This window comes from Rhinichthys klamathensis, unplaced genomic scaffold (assembly GCF_029890125.1).
Source record: "Rhinichthys klamathensis goyatoka isolate OS25496 unplaced genomic scaffold, OSU_Roscu_1.1 h1tg000730l_1, whole genome shotgun sequence".
Taxonomy (NCBI): domain Eukaryota; kingdom Metazoa; phylum Chordata; class Actinopteri; order Cypriniformes; family Leuciscidae; genus Rhinichthys; species Rhinichthys klamathensis.
This window is the reverse complement of record NW_026607143.1, coordinates 239,527-259,557: the sequence shown is the minus strand read 5'-3', so window position 1 is coordinate 259,557 and position 20,031 is coordinate 239,527.

The following is a 20,031-nucleotide window of genomic DNA, read 5'->3' as shown; positions in this document are numbered from 1 at the left end:
ATTTAGAGGATGGGAGAAATGCATAAAACCAAAAAAATAAACCACCAGTGAAAAAAAAAACGGTTTAAAGGTTAGTTCACCCAAAAATGAAAATTGGGTCATTAATTATTCTCCCTCATGTCGTTCCAAACCTGTAAGACTTTCGTTCATCTTCGGAACACAAATTAAGATGCAGCACGTTTGAGCTTCTCCAAGAACCAATGAGATTCATTCTCTTGTTACGCATCACGTTTGAGCTTCAGCAAGAACCAATGAGGTTCATTCTCGTGTTACGCATCACGTTTGAGCTTCAGCAAGAACCAATGAGATTCATTCTCGTGTTACGCATCACGTTTGAGCTTCAGCAAGAACCAATGAGGATCATTCTCGTGTTACGCATCACATTTGAGCTTCTGCAAGAACCAATGAGGATCATTCTCGTGTTACGCATCACATTTGAGCTTCTGCAAGAACCAATGAGGATCATTCTCGTGTTACGCATCACGTTTGAGCTTCTGCAAGAACCAATGAGGATCATTCTCGTGTTACGCATCACGTTTGAGCTTCAGCAAGAACCAATGAGATTCATTCTCGTGTTACGCATCACGTTTGAGCTTCAGCAAGAACCAATGAGGATCATTCTCGTGTTACGCATCACATTTGAGCTTCTGCAAGAACCAATGAGGATCATTCTCGTGTTACGCATCACGTTTGAGCTTCTGCAAGAACCAATGAGGATCATTCTCGTGTTACGCATCACGTTTGAGCTTCTGCAAGAACCAATGAGGATCATTCTCGTGTTACGCATCACATTTGAGCTTCTGCAAGAACCAATGAGGATCATTCTCGTGTTACGCATCACGTTTGAGCTTCTGCAAGAACCAATGAGGTTCATTCTCGTATTACGCATCACGTTTGAGCTTCTGCAAGAACCAATGAGGTTCATTCTCGTGTTACGCATCACGTTTGAGCTTCTGCAAGAACCAATGAGGTTCATTCTCGTGTTACGCATCACGTTTGAGCTTCTGCAAGAACCAATGAGGTTCATTCTCAACGTGATGTTTGAGCTTCTGCAAGAACCATTGAGGTTCATTCTCGTGTTACGCATCACGTTTGAGCTTCTGCAAGAACCAATGAGGTTCATTCTCGTGTTACGCATCACGTTTGAGCTTCTGCAAGAACCAATGAGGTTCATTCTCGTGTTACGCATCACGTTTGAGCTTCTGCAAGAACCAATGAGGTTCATTCTCGTGTTAGAACCAATGAGGTTCATTCTCGACGTGATGTTTGAGCTTCTGCAAGAACCAATGAGGTTCATTCTCGTGTTACGCATCACGTTTGAGCTTCTGCAAGAACCAATGAGGTTCATTCTCGTGTTACGCATCACGTTTGAGCTTCTGCAAGAACCAATGAGGTTCATTCTCGTGTTACCAATGAGGATCATTCTCGTGTTACGCATCACGTTTGAGCTTCTGCAAGAACCAATGAGATTCATTCTCGTGTTACGCATCACGTTTGAGCTTCTGCAAGAACCAATGAGGATCATTCTCGTGTTACGCATCACATTTGAGCTTCTGCAAGAACCAATGAGGATCATTCTCGTGTTACGCATCACGTTTGAGCTTCTGCAAGAACCAATGAGGATCATTCTCGTGTTACGCATCACGTTTGAGCTTCTGCAAGAACCAATGAGATTCATTCTCGTGTTACGCATCACGTTTGAGCTTCTGCAAGAACCAATGAGGATCATTCTCGTGTTACGCATCACATTTGAGCTTCTGCAAGAACCAATGAGGATCATTCTCGTGTTACGCATCACGTTTGAGCTTCTGCAAGAACCAATGAGGATCATTCTCGTGTTACGCATCACATTTGAGCTTCTGCAAGAACCAATGAGGATCATTCTCGTGTTACGCATCAGGTTTGAGCTTCTGCAAGAACCAATGAGGTTCATTCTCGTATTACGCATCACGTTTGAGCTTCTGCAAGAACCAATGAGGTTCATTCTCGTGTTACGCATCACGTTTGAGCTTCAGCAAACCATTGAGGTTCATTCTCATGTTACGCATCACGTTTGAGCTTCTGCAAGAACCAATGAGGTTCATTCTCGTGTTACGCATCACGTTTGAGCTTCTGCAAGAACCAATGAGGTTCATTCTCGTGTTACCAATGAGGATCATTCTCGTGTTACGCATCACGTTTGAGCTTCTGCAAGAACCAATGAGATTCATTCTCGTGTTACGCATCACGTTTGAGCTTCTGCAAGAACCAATGAGGATCATTCTCGTGTTACGCATCACATTTGAGCTTCTGCAAGAACCAATGAGGATCATTCTCGTGTTACGCATCACGTTTGAGCTTCTGCAAGAACCAATGAGGATCATTCTCGTGTTACGCATCACGTTTGAGCTTCTGCAAGAACCAATGAGGATCATTCTCGTGTTACGCATCACATTTGAGCTTCTGCAAGAACCAATGAGGATCATTCTCGTGTTACGCATCAGGTTTGAGCTTCTGCAAGAACCAATGAGGTTCATTCTCGTATTACGCATCACGTTTGAGCTTCTGCAAGAACCAATGAGGTTCATTCTCGTGTTACGCATCACGTTTGAGCTTCTGCAAGAACCAATGAGGTTCATTCTCGTGTTACGCATCACGTTTGAGCTTCTGCAAGAACCAATGAGGTTCATTCTCAACGTGATGTTTGAGCTTCTGCAAGAACCAATGAGGTTCATTCTCGTGTTACGCATCACGTTTGAGCTTCTGCAAGAACCAATGAGGTTCATTCTCGTGTTACGCATCACGTTTGAGCTTCTGCAAGAACCAATGAGGTTCATTCTCGTGTTACGCATCACGTTTGAGCTTCTGCAAGAACCAATGAGGTTCATTCTCGTGTTACGCATCGCGTTTGAGCTTCTGCAAGAACCAATGAGGATCATTCTCGTGTTACGCATCACGTTTGAGTTTCAGCAAGAACCAATGAGGATCATTCTCGTGTTACGCATCACGTTTGAGCTTCAGCAAGAACCAATGAGGTTCATTCTCGTGTTACGCATCACGTTTGAGCTTCAGCAAACCAATGAGGATCATTCTCGTGTTACGCATCACGTTTGAGCTTCTGCAAGAACCAATGAGGATCATTCTCGTGTTACGCATCACGTTTGAGCTTCTGCAAGAACCATTGAGGTTCATTCTCGTGTTACGCATCACGTTTGAGCTTCTGCAAGAACCAATGAGGTTCATTCTCGTGTTACGCATCACGTTTGAGCTTCTGCAAGAACCAATGAGGTTCATTCTCGTGTTACGCATCACGTTTGAGCTTCTGCAAGAACCAATGAGGTTCATTCTCGTGTTAGAACCAATGAGGTTCATTCTCGACGTGATGTTTGAGCTTCTGCAAGAACCAATGAGGTTCATTCTCGTGTTACGCATCACGTTTGAGCTTCTGCAAGAACCAATGAGGTTCATTCTCGTGTTACGCATCACGTTTGAGCTTCTGCAAGAACCAATGAGGTTCATTCTCGTGTTACCAATGAGGATCATTCTCGTGTTACGCATCACGTTTGAGCTTCTGCAAGAACCAATGAGATTCATTCTCGTGTTACGCATCACGTTTGAGCTTCTGCAAGAACCAATGAGGATCATTCTCGTGTTACGCATCACATTTGAGCTTCTGCAAGAACCAATGAGGATCATTCTCGTGTTACGCATCACGTTTGAGCTTCTGCAAGAACCAATGAGGATCATTCTCGTGTTACGCATCACGTTTGAGCTTCTGCAAGAACCAATGAGGATCATTCTCGTGTTACGCATCACATTTGAGCTTCTGCAAGAACCAATGAGGATCATTCTCGTGTTACGCATCAGGTTTGAGCTTCTGCAAGAACCAATGAGGTTCATTCTCGTATTACGCATCACGTTTGAGCTTCTGCAAGAACCAATGAGGTTCATTCTCGTGTTACGCATCACGTTTGAGCTTCTGCAAGAACCAATGAGGTTCATTCTCGTGTTACGCATCACGTTTGAGCTTCTGCAAGAACCAATGAGGTTCATTCTCAACGTGATGTTTGAGCTTCTGCAAGAACCAATGAGGTTCATTCTCGTGTTACGCATCACGTTTGAGCTTCTGCAAGAACCAATGAGGTTCATTCTCGTGTTACGCATCACGTTTGAGCTTCTGCAAGAACCAATGAGGTTCATTCTCGTGTTACGCATCACGTTTGAGCTTCTGCAAGAACCAATGAGGTTCATTCTCGTGTTACGCATCGCGTTTGAGCTTCTGCAAGAACCAATGAGGATCATTCTCGTGTTACGCATCACGTTTGAGTTTCAGCAAGAACCAATGAGGATCATTCTCGTGTTACGCATCACGTTTGAGCTTCAGCAAGAACCAATGAGGTTCATTCTCGTGTTACGCATCACGTTTGAGCTTCAGCAAACCAATGAGGATCATTCTCGTGTTACGCATCACGTTTGAGCTTCTGCAAGAACCAATGAGGATCATTCTCGTGTTACGCATCACGTTTGAGCTTCTGCAAGAACCAATGAGGTTCATTCTCGTGTTACGCATCACGTTTGAGCTTCTGCAAGAACCAATGAGGTTCATTCTCGTATTACGCATCACGTTTGAGCTTCTGCAAGAACCAATGAGGATCCTTCTCGTGTTACGCATCACGTTTGAGCTTCTGCAAGAACCAATGAGGTTCATTCTCGTATTACGCATCACGTTTGAGCTTCTGCAAGAACCAATGAGGTTCATTCTCGTGTTACGCATCACGTTTGAGCTTCTGCAAGAACCAATGAGGTTCATTCTCGTGTTACGCATCGCGTTTGAGCTTCTGCAAGAACCAATGAGGATCATTCTCGTGTTACGCATCACGTTTGAGTTTCAGCAAGAACCAATGAGGATCATTCTCGTGTTACGCATCACGTTTGAGCTTCAGCAAGAACCAATGAGGTTCATTCTCGTGTTACGCATCACGTTTGAGCTTCAGCAAACCAATGAGGATCATTCTCGTGTTACGCATCACGTTTGAGCTTCTGCAAGAACCAATGAGGATCATTCTCGTGTTACGCGGCACGTTTGAGCTTCTGCAAGAACCAATGAGGATCATTCTCGTGTTACGCATCACGTTTGAACTTCGGCAAGAACCAATGAGGTTCATTCTCGTATTACGCATCACGTTTGAGCTTCTGCAAGAACCAATGAGGTTCATTCTCGTATTACGCATCACGTTTGAGCTTCTGCAAGAACCAATGAGGTTCATTCTCGTGTTACGCATCACGTTTGAGCTTCTGCAAGAACCAATGAGGTTCATTCTCGTATTACGCATCACGTTTGAGCTTCTGCAAGAACCAATGAGGTTCATTCTCGTATTACGCATCACGTTTGAGCTTCTGCAAGAACCAATGAGGATCATTCTCGTGTTACGCATCACGTTTGAGCTTCTGCAAGAACCAATGAGGTTCATTCTCGTATTACGCATCACGTTTGAGCTTCTGCAAGAACCAATGAGGTTCATTCTCGTGTTACGCATCACGTTTGAGCTTCTGCAAGAACCAATGAGGTTCATTCTCGTGTTACGCATCACGTTTGAGCTTCTGCAAGAACCAATGAGGTTCATTCTCGTGTTACGCATCACGTTTGAGCTTCTGCAAGAACCAATGAGGTTCATTCTCAACGTGATGTTTGAGCTTCTGCAAGAACCAATGAGGTTCATTCTCGTGTTACGCATCACGTTTGAGCTTCTGCAAGAACCAATGAGGTTCATTCTCGTGTTACGCATCACGTTTGAGCTTCTGCAAGAACCAATGAGGATCATTCTCGTGTTACGCATCACGTTTGAGCTTCTGCAAGAACCAATGAGGTTCATTCTCGTGTTACGCATCACGTTTGAGCTTCTGCAAGAACCAATGAGGTTCATTCTCGTGTTACGCATCACGTTTGAGCTTCTGCAAGAACCAATGAGGATCCTTCTCGTGTTACGCATCACGTTTGAGCTTCTGCAAGAACCAATGAGGTTCATTCTCGTGTTACGCATCACGTTTGAGCTTCTGCAAGAACCAATGAGGATCATTCTCTTGTTACACATCACGTTTGAGCTTCTGCAAGAACCAATGAGGTTCATTCTCGTGTTACGCATCACGTTTGAGCTTCTGCAAGAACCAATGAGGATCATTCTCGTGTTACGCATCACGTTTGAGCTTCTGCAAGAACCAATGAGGTTCATTCTCGTGTTACGCATCACGTTTGAGCTTCTGCAAGAACCAATGAGGTTCATTCTCGTGTTACGCATCACGTTTGAGCTTCTGCAAGAACCAATGAGGATCCTTCTCGTGTTACGCATCACGTTTGAGCTTCTGCAAGAACCAATGAGGTTCATTCTCGTATTACGCATCACGTTTGAGCTTCTGCAAGAACCAATGAGGTTCATTCTCGTGTTACGCATCACGTTTGAGCTTCTGCAAGAACCAATGAGGTTCATTCTCGTGTTACGCATCGCGTTTGAGCTTCTGCAAGAACCAATGAGGATCATTCTCGTGTTACGCATCACGTTTGAGCTTCTGCAAGAACCAATGAGGATCATTCTCGTGTTACGCATCACGTTTGAGTTTCAGCAAGAACCAATGAGGTTCATTCTCGTGTTACGCATCACGTTTGAGCTTCAGCAAACCAATGAGGATCATTCTCGTGTTACGCATCACGTTTGAGCTTCTGCAAGAACCAATGAGGTTCATTCTCGTGTTACGCATCACGTTTGAGCTTCAGCAAACCAATGAGGATCATTCTCGTGTTACGCATCACGTTTGAGCTTCAGCAAACCAATGAGGTTCATTCTCGTGTTACGCATCACGTTTGAGCTTCAGCAAACCAATGAGGATCATTCTCGTGTTACGCATCACGTTTGAGCTTCTGCAAGAACCAATGAGGATCATTCTCGTGTTACGCATCACGTTTGAGCTTCTGCAAGAACCAATGAGGTTCATTCTCGTGTTACGCATCGCGTTTGAGCTTCTGCAAGAACCAATGAGGATCATTCTCGTGTTACGCATCACGTTTGAGCTTCAGCAAGAACCAATGAGGTTCATTCTCGTGTTACGCATCACGTTTGAGCTTCAGCAAACCAATGAGGATCATTCTCGTGTTACGCATCACGTTTGAGCTTCTGCAAGAACCAATGAGGATCATTCTCGTGTTACGCATCACGTTTGAGCTTCTGCAAGAACCAATGAGGTTCATTCTCGTGTTACGCATCACGTTTGAGCTTCAGCAAACCAATGAGGATCATTCTCGTGTTACGCATCACGTTTGAGCTTCTGCAAGAACCAATGAGGATCATTCTCGTGTTACGCATCACGTTTGAGCTTCAGCAAACCAATGAGGTTCATTCTCGTGTTACGCATCACGTTTGAGCTTCAGCAAACCAATGAGGATCATTCTCGTGTTACGCATCACGTTTGAGCTTCTGCAAGAACCAATGAGGATCATTCTCGTGTTACGCATCACGTTTGAGTTTCAGCAAGAACCAATGAGGATCATTCTCGTGTTACGCATCACGTTTGAGTTTCAGCAAGAACCAATGAGGATCATTCTCGTGTTACGCATCACGTTTGAGCTTCAGCAAACCAATGAGGTTCATTCTCGTGTTACGCATCACGTTTGAGCTTCAGCAAACCAATGAGGATCATTCTCGTGTTACGCATCACGTTTGAGCTTCAGCAAGAACCAATGAGGTTCATTCTCGTGTTACGCATCACGTTTGAGCTTCTGCAAGAACCAATGAGGATCATTCTCGTGTTACGCATCACGTTTGAGTTTCAGCAAGAACCAATGAGGATCATTCTCGTGTTACGCATCACGTTTGAGTTTCAGCAAGAACCAATGAGGATCATTCTCGTGTTACGCATCACGTTTGAGCTTCAGCAAGAACCAATGAGGTTCATTCTCGTGTTACGCATCACATTTGAGCTTCAGCAAGAACCAATGAGGATCATTCTCGTGTTACGCATCACGTTTGAAAATGAATGGATGAACCCAGCTAAGCTATTACCCAGCAGCACTGTTGTTTGCACAAAAAAAACACTAAAGAAACTAACCTGAAAATGTGTATAAGACTGTACAAAGATCTGATGCAACTAACCTTGCAAATTTTGCTAAACCCATTGTTGATGTGATTTGTTCAATCCCAGACTCCTGGAAATCATGCATGATTGTCACAGGTGCTTTCCATTGTTTGTAAACCTGCAAATCAAATATGAAAGTGTAAAGCAAACTTCTTGTTTTATTCTGTTAGTTTCAGCAAACAGGACGATACATCAGCTCTCAGCCATGAATGCCTGTGAGAGGTTGAGTGCATCTCATCGAAATGAAAAGGTAATTGATGTAATTAATTGAAAAATAAGTATGTGCCTGATGGTGTGATTGTGATAATCAGATCCTCCAAGAGCTTCATACTCTAATGATTATTAAATCATATAAAAATATCCGTCACAGAAACAGGGAGCGATAATCATAATTAATGATGTGGAAATCATTCAGTCAGTCATTTTTAATAGCACTGTTGTCAAACTGTGCTGGGAATATCTTTGTTGCAATGTCAAATACTGTATATCTAGCTGCAGTTTTTACATCACCATAATAATATACATCTATATTTTTTTTTTGTTTACTCAGTTTACATTAAGTTTGACTGATTTAAAATGTTTTGTTTTTGAATCACAGACCTTTTTATGTCATATTTCACCCCAAGAAAAAGAGTGTCTGTGTGTGTGTGTGTGTGTGTGTGTGTGTGTGTGTGTGTGTGTGTGTGTGTGTGTGTGTGTGTGTGTGTGTGTGTGTGTGTGTGTGTGTGTGTGTGTGTGTGTGTGTGACAATGAGGTACAAATCCAGTTCACACCCATTTATCATAATGCACGAAATCACATTGTCTTTACTGCAATCTGTAAAAAAAATTAGATACTGTATTATTTAAACTGTGAAGTATGCAGTTTTTACTGATTTAAATAAAACATCACAGTATAGTAAATGAATTATTGGACCACAGTAATGACAACCCTTGGTAATCACCATCTTTATGATTGATTCAATATGTAAACACTGTAAAAAATCTACAGGTATGCATTTCATTATTTATAAAATATATATTAATATAAACACGAGTGATTAAACTGGTCAATAATGCGTATGAATAAATATAAGCATTTAGAGGTCATTAAAATGCAGAGTACTGCTTATCTTTGTAGAGTTAGCCTTTTGAGGGGAAGATTACTGTAAAACTGAATTGCAGTGTTGTACACAAAGCACTTGACATCCGGTCCACAATCCTGACATGGGCCAGAACTGTTCCTTTGCATACGCACATTGCAATTAACCTCCCGCTGTAAAAGGTCAGCAAACTGCTAAAACATTCAACGGTCGAAAACCGTGCTAACTTTACACAAACTGAATTACTGCTAATGATAAAATTGGTAGCTTTAATTCTGACCACAGCAGCAGACAGGGTTGTGCAGACGAACCTTATATAGCTATTAAGAGACAAACGATTGAAACAAACTTAATAGAGATCTGAGTGTTTGTTTGGTCCTCGCTGTGTGTTGTTGATGGAAGCATGATGTACATTTCACTGGTTCAGGTTATATTTTTTACTCTTGAATTAACATGGTATATGCTTAATGTTAATATTTGAGAACTAATAGGCTACTTTATCAAAACTTTACTTTATTTTATGATAGTAAAACATTTTACTGTGTAAAAGTAATTATGGCAACAGTGCCCTTCGACTTTTTCAGCGGCATTGTATATTCCCATTCATTTTTCCCCATACAGGGATTCTTAAAAAGTTTTCGTTAAAGAGTTATAAGCATGATCTAAACCAACCAAGTGATTCACATTTGCAGCAAAAAAGCGTTTGAAAATCTGACAAAAAGACGAAGGTTCAAGACTGTACTTAACAGCCAGCCTTAAGGAGGGAAAGAACTACAAGCCCATGACCATTTTGTATTATTCGTTTATTTTTCTCCTCTTCTCTAGCTTGCTTCCTAATCAGGTTGTCTAATAAACCTGGCATTGTATATCACAAATATTTTTGGCTCTTTGACAAAATGCTCCTCTTTTGTAAATCGCTTTGGATAAAAGCATCTGTAAATGCATATGCAAAATATGCATACAAATATTTAAGTATTTTGAGAGTGTAGAGAGACTGACTTGATTACGTCATTCGCAGTGCATCATGGGAGTGGGCGAGTGCTAAAGAGTTATGGTGCGTCAAGTCATGTCAGAAAGATTGTATTTACGAGTTGAACGGCACCACAAAGTCATAAACACCAGTGGGAAGCTCAGGCCGAGTTTACGAGTTAGTGAGAAACATGGCGGAATACAAGTATTTCGCAGTGACACTCTCCGGCTTTTTTATTTACAACAAAACGAGCTAATTGCCGGCACAAAATATGCCCTGCTAAAAATTCCTGTTCGGATTTAAACAGGCAAACGCTTAAGAGTCTATGATTGGCTCATTATTGCAGTGATTATTATGTTTCTAGCATGTTATATGTTTGAGAACAGTTCTTCTAACCCTAATTGATGGAGTGTGTAGCTTTTCATTTCCATGTAGGAAGACACATCATGGCCATATTCCAGGATGATAATGTCTAGATTCATCAGACTCAAACTGTGAAAGAATGGTTGGGAAAAGCATGAAGAATCATTTTCACACATGAATGAGTCCAGACCTTAAAGGGATACTCCACTTTTTTTGGAAATAGGCTCATTTTACAACTCCCCCAGAGTTAAACTGTTGAGTTTTACCGTTTTTGAATCCATTCAGCCGATCTCCGGTTCAGGCGGTACCACTTTTAGCATAGCTTAGCATACATCATTGGAGTGGACAAGACCATTAGCATTTCAAAAAAAAAAAAAAAAGGACCAAAGAGTTTCTATATTTTTCCTATTTAAAACTTGAGTCTTTTGTAGTTACATCATGCACTAAGACCGACGGAAAATGTAAAGTTGCGATTTTCTAGGCTGATATGGCTAGGAACTATACTCTCATTCCTGCGTAATAATCAAGAAACTTCACTGCCGTACCATGAGAGCAGCAGGCGTAATGATATGACGCAGCGCCTGAAAATAGTTCCGTTGTGTTGACGGAAACTCTTTGGTCATTTTTTTTTTAGAAATGCTAATGGTCTTGTCCACTTCAATAAAGTATGCTAAGCTATGCTAAAAGTGTAACCGCCAGAACCGGAGATCGGCTGAATGGATTAAAAAACGGTAAAACTCAACAGTTTAACTCTGGGGGAGTTGTAAAATGAGCCTATTTCCAAAAAAAGTTGAGTATCCCTTTAAACTCATTGAAAGTCTTTGGGATGTGCTGGAGGAGACTTTACAGAGTGCTGGACTCTTGCATTGTCAATACAAGACCTTGACCAAAAATTGATGCACCTCTTGATGGAAATAACATCAAATCATTTATTTCCATCAAGAGGTGCATACATTTTTAGTCAAGATCTTGTATTGACAATGCAAATATGTTTTAAAATATGAAAAGCTACATACTCCAATTAGGGTTAGAAGAACTGTTGCCAAACATATAACATGCTAGAAACAAAATAATCACTGAAATAATGATCCAATCATCGACTCCTAAGCATTTGCCTGTTTAAATCCGAACAGGGCAGTGATAGCATTGTAATATACCAATATAATATGCAATAATGAAGTTTACAGTGGCTTCATAAATTAATTAAAAACAGAAAAAAGCAAAACACACCTGATGCACATTCTTTGTTCTTCATTTATAGAGTTTAAAACCTTGCTGTTTTTTGTGTGTTGTTAACAAAGAGAAGTTACACCGCCATCTTGCTCTGACGAAAGTGAGTTGAAAGCACGACTTCCCAACTCGTGAATATGAACTTCCAAGGAGAACTTGAACGCGCCACTTTGGTGCAATTTGCTTGTTTCAGTTCTCTGATTGGTGAATATTTCTTTGCAGAATCATGGATAATGTTTTTTTTTTCACCAGGAATTCTACTGTTAAACATGATTATTTAAAAAAACAAGTTGAAATAGTGCACCTGGGCTGCTGATGACTTCAACAAAAGCACAAACCATCGATAAACAACCTCATAGTTCACAGTAGGTCTGTCTATAACGGCTTAGATTTTATAGTTCAGAATCAATTCCTCTATAGAGAAAATGAATGAGACTTTCACTTCCAGATCACTTGACCTTTACAGCTCAGGTAATTTGGCATAAATAATTACAGTTACATTTATGCTTTCATGTTATACATGTGTTATAGGAGCCAAAATGTCTCCCAATTTGTAAAAAATAATAATAATAATAAAAAAATTCATCCAAAAAGATACAGTAGATCCCACAGTTTCCCTTTTCAAGTTTAGAGCTTTATTTTGCGTAATGATCACAATGATTTTGACATTAACAATGTCATTTTGTTAAGTAAACATTTGTCGTTTTTACAAGACAATTCCTAACTCATTGGAGAAATGAGTTGAAACTTTTTGGTATTGACTAATAACAAGAATGCTGAGAAACTGGCTTCATTTGTAAACAATCTTATTGAATGATTGCCCTTTTAATTAATTTTCTTTTGAATATGTAAATGCCATTTTTGCCATAACATGCTCCATGTTCTTTAAAGTTTTTTTTTCTTTTTTTCTTTTCTAGGATGAGCACTGTAAGCTCGTAGTAAGATTTTACATTGTTCCTGATTTGTTTGTATTTGCTTTATTTAATAAAAATAAAAAAAATGAAAAAAGTTTAGAGCTTTACTTACAGGTCTGAAAACATCTGTTATTACATTTTGAGCACGTTATTACATTTTGATGAAAGATTGAGATTGTGAGTAGATGAATAATGCTAAAACCAGAGCTTGTATAAAGAAAGTAAATATCACTGGAGATGTCACGTTGATTAACTTCAACAGATGAGAAATTTCACTATTTTCTGTATTTTAGAAATCGGTGTCTTTAACTCGGCTCTCTGCCAGAACGCTTCCTCTCGCGACGGCAGAATGAACAGGTGTCGCTTGACGAAACGTCCCGGGCGTCTGGCTAATTGTGTGCAGATTGTTAGCAGATGTTGTTGAGGTGATGCCACAGCAGGATGACAGGGCTTTGACAGGTCTCAGGTCAGCAACGAGAGACTCTTCTTCCCTGTATTCCTCCTCCCTCTCTTTGGCCCCAGTGCTGTCATGACACAATGTGACTATCTGTGGCCGTGCAGCTGTCGAAACTCATTCGGACACCCGCGGGCGCAGGACACCTCGCTCAGCTGATCTCAGAGAGAAGAACCCTCTCCTGTACAGCAGGGCATATGCAACATGCCATGACAAATCCAGAGTCTGCGTGTGCCGGCCTTTTGTTTTATGGTGTGAAATTCCCTGCCGAGGATTGAGGAGCTTCGAAATTTGCTCAGCTTTGGAACGGCATTGAGACTCAAAGGATTATTTGAAGAAACGAGGAACTCTTGTTTTAGAAAATGCATTATTTTTTTTAAAGCTTAACTTATTCAATTGACAGGATGACGTTCACAGAGAACTCATTTTTGTCTTTCTCTGTGTTGCTTTTCCATTGTTTTTTCTAAACGTGCGCTAAACGGACGTGTTTGACCATTGTCTTTTGTCTCATGCATGTAAAAAGGAGGAAAAATCCCACATATTTACATTAAAGGAGGGACCTGATCCATATCTAGAGACCAGAATATCACAGAGAGCGGATCTTTTCACTTGAACCTGTAAGAAAACACCCAGAACAAATCAAGTTATTAACATTTATGCAATTGTAAAATTGGTACAGTTTGTCATTGCAAAAAAAAAAAAAAAGAAAGTATCTGTATATGCCTATTTAATTATATTTTATATGATCTAAACATTCTTTCCAAGCAAATCACACAGTAATATCTTTGTTTCAGACAGATGTATGTTCTGGGAGTCTAATCTGCGTTGAGTTGAACTTTAAACTCACAGCAAACGTTGAGCTCAAACAGGTACGAAAGGCTTTTCAATTCACATCTGAGATCTGCCTCCTGGATCCTGAAGGAGTTGGATCTAATAGAAATTGCAAGGCTTCTCTTCCAACTTTTCCCGCCAGCTGATCCCGAACGACTGAAATTATCCCACTTACAATCAGCAGGGAACAACTAAGCAAATAATAAAAAGCAACTAACCATATAATCATGATTATGGCAAAATAAATAGATATTTAAAGTCGAGGAAAAACACTTTGCACAACTCGTACTCAAAAACCACAAATAAAACTATACGAGGTAAAAGAAACCCCATAGATTAAGGATGGGTTTAACCTGCAATGCAAAGAGGATAATTATACATCGATTGCACTGAACAATATTGCAATTTGTGAGGTGAACTATTGTCTGCCAAAAGCATGAAACCATTGAACATATACTAAAATTCAAGGAAGTTCTCAAAGTGCCAGGTGAGGCAAAACATTATTTTTAACAATAATCTTTCAGCTTCATCCTATTTTATTCTTTTGCTTCTGCCAGTGCGAGATGAAATGATCACATAATGACATCCTGTCAGGTCGGCATCACATTAATCCTGACACAAACAGTGCTATCGACAGAGCCATTTTTAATGAAAGGCAGGCAAAAAGGGAGGCAAGGCGACAGTAATTGTTCTAATTTGGAGTGGATCGATGGTTTTGGCAGAGCACAAATCACGCAGCTACGCAGGCATATAAAAGCAGCCTGTCAGACCCCACCCCCCGCTCCTGCCAAACGTCCATTCAGCACACTTGGCACGTTGCAGTGTCGGCAAAGGTGGCATGCCAAGATTTTCGGTTCCCTTTTCAAACAGAATGGCTTTCCTAGTGTTATATAGTGCACGGATGTCTTTTAACACACAAGTCAAATGGCAGCAGGTTAAATTAAGGAGCCGCTGCTTCGGTGTCAAACCTGAGACGACAATAATATCCAGTACAAAGACAAGCAGAAGCATTTCTATTGCTCAAATTAGGGGATGATACCTCTATGATTCCTCGAATCATGCAGCTTGTTGAAGAGAACTGTGGTACTACTGCTTATAAACCATCAAAACAAGTGAAAAAATCCCATTGAGGGATGAATCTTCATACCCAAAATACTTCATTATTATAATAAAATAATGAATTATTACAATTACAAGTTGCATGCTCGTTATGTACTCCAGTAAATGAACGCTGTCTGAAATGGTAAGGGAGATAATTGGTTCTCATTAGCTTCAGTTTCTTGGCTATGTTTCATTAAATGTGAAGTACACACACATAATTGCCAATTTCAAAAAAGCACATATGGTGTCATATTGAAAATTATGAAGCATTTCTCAGCCCAGCGCAGCAAAACGACTTAATGTCACTCACTAACTCAACGGCAGGTGCTCGTATAGCGGGCCGCCATTAGGTGGAATTGAGTTTCAAACGTTTATTCAAATCAGCTTAGAATCACACCTGAGTAAATATGCTTACCTGGGCAAAAAGGTGCAATATTTTATTCACATGTCAAGAGAGGCGTGCATCATGATGATGAATTGAAATACAAAATGCAGATAAACCCAAAGCTCCAGTGACTGAAAAAGGCACCAAAACAGTTGCAATGTTCATAATTATTATGTGAAAAGAATCACGTGCGAGTCTCAATTCAAGATTATTAAGTGTAATTCACAATTATTTCACATACCTGGGGTTGTTTTACATTCAAGTTGTGAATGAAGCTCAACTGGTCGTGTCGAACCTGTCAGGCTTCTATAGAAAGAGAGTTTTTATGGTTAAAGAAAATTAAAGTAATGCATAATGCAGAGCAATAGTTAAATTAATGTTGAACAGAGAACATGGATGTCCATTGGGGAGCCTGTGCATTTGCTAAGTCATGCATCAATATTATTATTTAAAGTCAATGAACTAATGATAAATAAATAAAAATCCCAAAGACACACATTGAAGGAGGGACCCGAGCCTCGCCAAGGGCGATAACTATAAAGATGTAGTTCTAAATATAAAAGAATAGCAGAGTCCACACCACAACTAGAACGATAATGGCACAGAGAAACGATATCGTTGCAATTACTATTTTTCCAGCTGATGAAGGATTAAAACATTGGCAGCCAATCAGAATCAGAATCCATCCTGCTTTAAAGAGTTTGAGCATTTGAGCAGCAGACGATTAAACTGGGCCTTTATAGTAACCAACAGAAAGTAACCACCTTGTAACAACTTTTACATTTCCAGAAGAAAATGTGAAGTGGTGCTTGCAGTGGCAAAACTCACTGCTTGGTTGCTAGGGTGTTGTACATGATTGAATACGAGCCAACAACCATGTCTGTACGATGTTCTGGTGCTGAGATATGGCTTATTCATGTGTTCAGGTGGTTACTAGGGTACTCTATATGGTTGCTATGGTGTGCTTATACAGTTTATGAGATGATATTTAAAGACTAGTTGACAGTCTAAGTCAAAAAAGCCAAACTCCATGTTTCTACTATTTTCTGGAGCTGAAATATGGCTTGGAAATGTAGTTTTATGGTTGCTAGGGTGTTCTGGGTGGTTGCTAGGGTGCTCTGGGTGGTTGCTATGGTGTTGCTAGGCGGTTGCTAGGGTATTCTCCCTGAAAAACATCTACATTTAAAGTTGTAAATTACAACTTGTTCCTCATCCATCTTGATACTCACACTTTCTCATCTTGGAATTTTGCAACTTTCAAATGTGCTCCTCTCACAAAAAAGCATGTCGGTGCATGTTTTTCTTTTACATGCTTATTAAAAGCATGCTTTGCTGAGTCTGTAATTGGCAGTGGTTTTACGAAACACATTGGCAGGACCGGTGCCAAAAAGGAGCAGAGGCACCAGAGAACTGGTCCACTCCAAATAAAAGACTTGGAACGTGAGCCAAAGGGAAATCAGTTCAACAGGGAGTGAGGAATTAAGAAGCATATTATCATATAGATGCAAGTCTATTGGAAGTAATATAGGGCCTATAGTTGTTAAACAGAAGATTTTATAATGCATTGCACCATGATCAGTGGAAAAACAAACCCTATGTGCTGCACATCTTACGTAACAGAAGTGATCTGTTCTGGTTGATAATGTGAACCATCAAAAAATAAAGAATTCTGCCATCGAAAATTAAACCACATATTTCATCAATGCCTTATATATCCAGTCGTGGACGAGGTCCGTTTCGTAACAGATGAATACAGATGCTCGAGTAGATTAGGTAAGTTATTGGTGTTTTTTTCTCATCAGGTTTGGAATGACAGAACCTCTTATTAATCTTTTAGTCACTGTTTTTCCCCTTTACTGTTCCCATTGGTAATTACGTACATGATTAAAAGTTCGCCAATTTTCCATGTTTCATAAGGCACTCCAAAACTCGACTTATGATTACGCCTCGTTACATGACAAACCTCCTTTTGAACATGAATCAGTGACTGTTCAAAGGACATAATCCAACATTAATTAAAGCAGCCGTAATGCAGGACACAAAAGTGCCTCGCTGAAACACAGAACAGAGAGTGAATAAGGCTTTCATAGCCAAGCTATAACCTTACCAGATCTATATTTACACATCCACACGCACATTATTTCATGAAAGCATATAGCTGGTCACCACAGGGCCCAATGAAATTTTAATCAGTTCTTTTCAGCCGGGCAGGTTTGACAAATGCAACGTGGAAAACAGCCACAGATATGATTCTTATAACGTTCACGCCAAACTAAAGCCAACTGAGAACAATATGCAGTCATGAAACTGATAAACAGCTGAGATCAACGATCACAAATGAGATCTACATTATGTCATTTTAGCAGACGCCTTTATCCAAAGCGACTTACAAATGAGATCTACTTTATACCTCAATTAGAAAGCAAAGAGATTAAATAGAGAACAAAATAGACTTTTAGATGTCTCTCCTGAGAAAAACACACCAGTAATCTCATGTCTCTGGAAAAGATCTCATCAATGTCTCAGACTGTGCTCAGATAGCAAAGTCTGCAATACAAACCAACTCAAGCATTTCACGTCAAATTCTCCAAATGATCTGAGCTACTATATACACATTCATTTTAAAGCTCAGTAAACTCTAATGGCTCAATTTGTGTATATTTGTTTCTCTCATAAGGATTTTTCTTCTAAAAATCTTCATGACAAAAAAATAGAAACAAATGAGACAATAGTTGTATTCTATAACTTGGATATGGTGTTTATCCGAACTATGGTACTGAATGATTACCATATAATACAAGGGTTTCCAAGCCTTTTTCCTACTTGTAGCATGATGAAATGCACGTTTAAATTATCACAATGAATAATCAATTGATAATAAATTAAATAAATAATTAAATTACTTGCGCAACATATCAATTTTATATACCAAAACAAGCAAGTAGAGCATGCAATGCCAGTGTCAAAGGTTTACAGTAGTGCAGAAAAGTCAAATGTTTTGTATTTGGTATCTATATTGTTTATACAAATTATTTATTATAATAGTTTAAAATTATTAACAACCAAATAAAGCGTCTATATCCCACGCACATGGCACCCTTTAGCGTCATATGAGACGCAGATATATGGCGCCTCCTAGTTGTCTAACCCTAACACTACCCCAGACCTAAACCTACCCAAAACCGAAGCGTGTTATATTGACGCTAAAGGGTGCCATATGCGTTGGATATAGACGCTTTGGCAAAAGAGTCAATATATTACGCTTTGGGATGAGAATGCGTTGGAGCATCCTAATAGCATGGCATTTTGTTCTTCTCAGCACCTGGAATCATATTCAACATGTCACAATTTCAGCCAGAATCCTACTTTCCCCATCTACGGTACTGTTCAAATCTTTTTCACCATTTGCATACTGAAGCACTTGAACCCTATTTACATTAGCACTCAGGGTTAGCATGTGCTCAGCTGTGTCTCTGTGAACCCCGCAGTCCAATCTCTGTGACACGATCCTCTCCATTAAACACGAACAATCACGCATAGATGCTCAATCCCTCCTCCTCCCCCAATCATGCGTCAGACTCTGTCCTAATCTGCCCTTGAATTCAAACTGAAAATAAAAGTCACATCCATAATGAGCAGATGAGAGTGAACCCACTGAAAAATCGACTCGCTTAAACCTGTAACCTCACGCCAATTATGCATAAATCTGCCAAAATGCCTTGTTGATCTGTAGCAATAGTAAATGTTCTACTGCTATCCTAATAAATTATATTAATTAGCGAAAACATTGATTCATTGAACATTTGTGTCTTTTATCATATTGCTGTTGCCACCATTGCACAAAAGCAATGAAGCACTGAGAGATGGATTTTTACAAGAGTTAAGGGATGTTCTTGAAGCATTAAACTAACGCAAAATGAATAAATTGTGTAATTTTGCTACACTTGCTTTTTTTTTTTTTTTTTTTTGCCCTATAAAATCACAGCCCGTAAATACTGTCCCTCAAAAATATGCTTAAACTTGTGCTTGCTTTTCCTTTGCATCCTGACACAACAGATTTTGTTGTTGTTGTCGCTTCTCCACCCCACCCTTATTTTCTGTGCAGAAAGTGCCGACTTTGCATTCGGGTTTAGGCTACGTTATGACAAGGTAACATTCATCATATAATAAACTGATGTAAGCTGCCGGGAAGTCGACCCAGCAGCTCACGACTACCCTCTCGTCTCACGTGACTGCTGGTAATTTAGGCTGAGAGCTCGGGTAATGCTTTATTATTAGCCTGATATCAGTGGTGGATAACCCTGCTGAAGTTGGCAGAGACCAGTGTGTTTCCTGATGCAGGTCAAAGTCTGACCATACATGAGAGAAACCACAGCTTGCATTATGGACAGTGATGGGAATAACGGCGTTATAAATAAACGGCGTTACTAACGGCGTTATCTTTTTCAGTAAGGAGTAATCAAACGAATTACTGTTTCCCCCGTTACAACGCAGTTACCGTTACTGACAAAAAAAAATGTGGCGTTACTATAATTGAACTCACTGAAGCGGCTTGCATCCGAGTAGGCTCTCTCTCCGCCATAGGACCTGCAAAGTTTT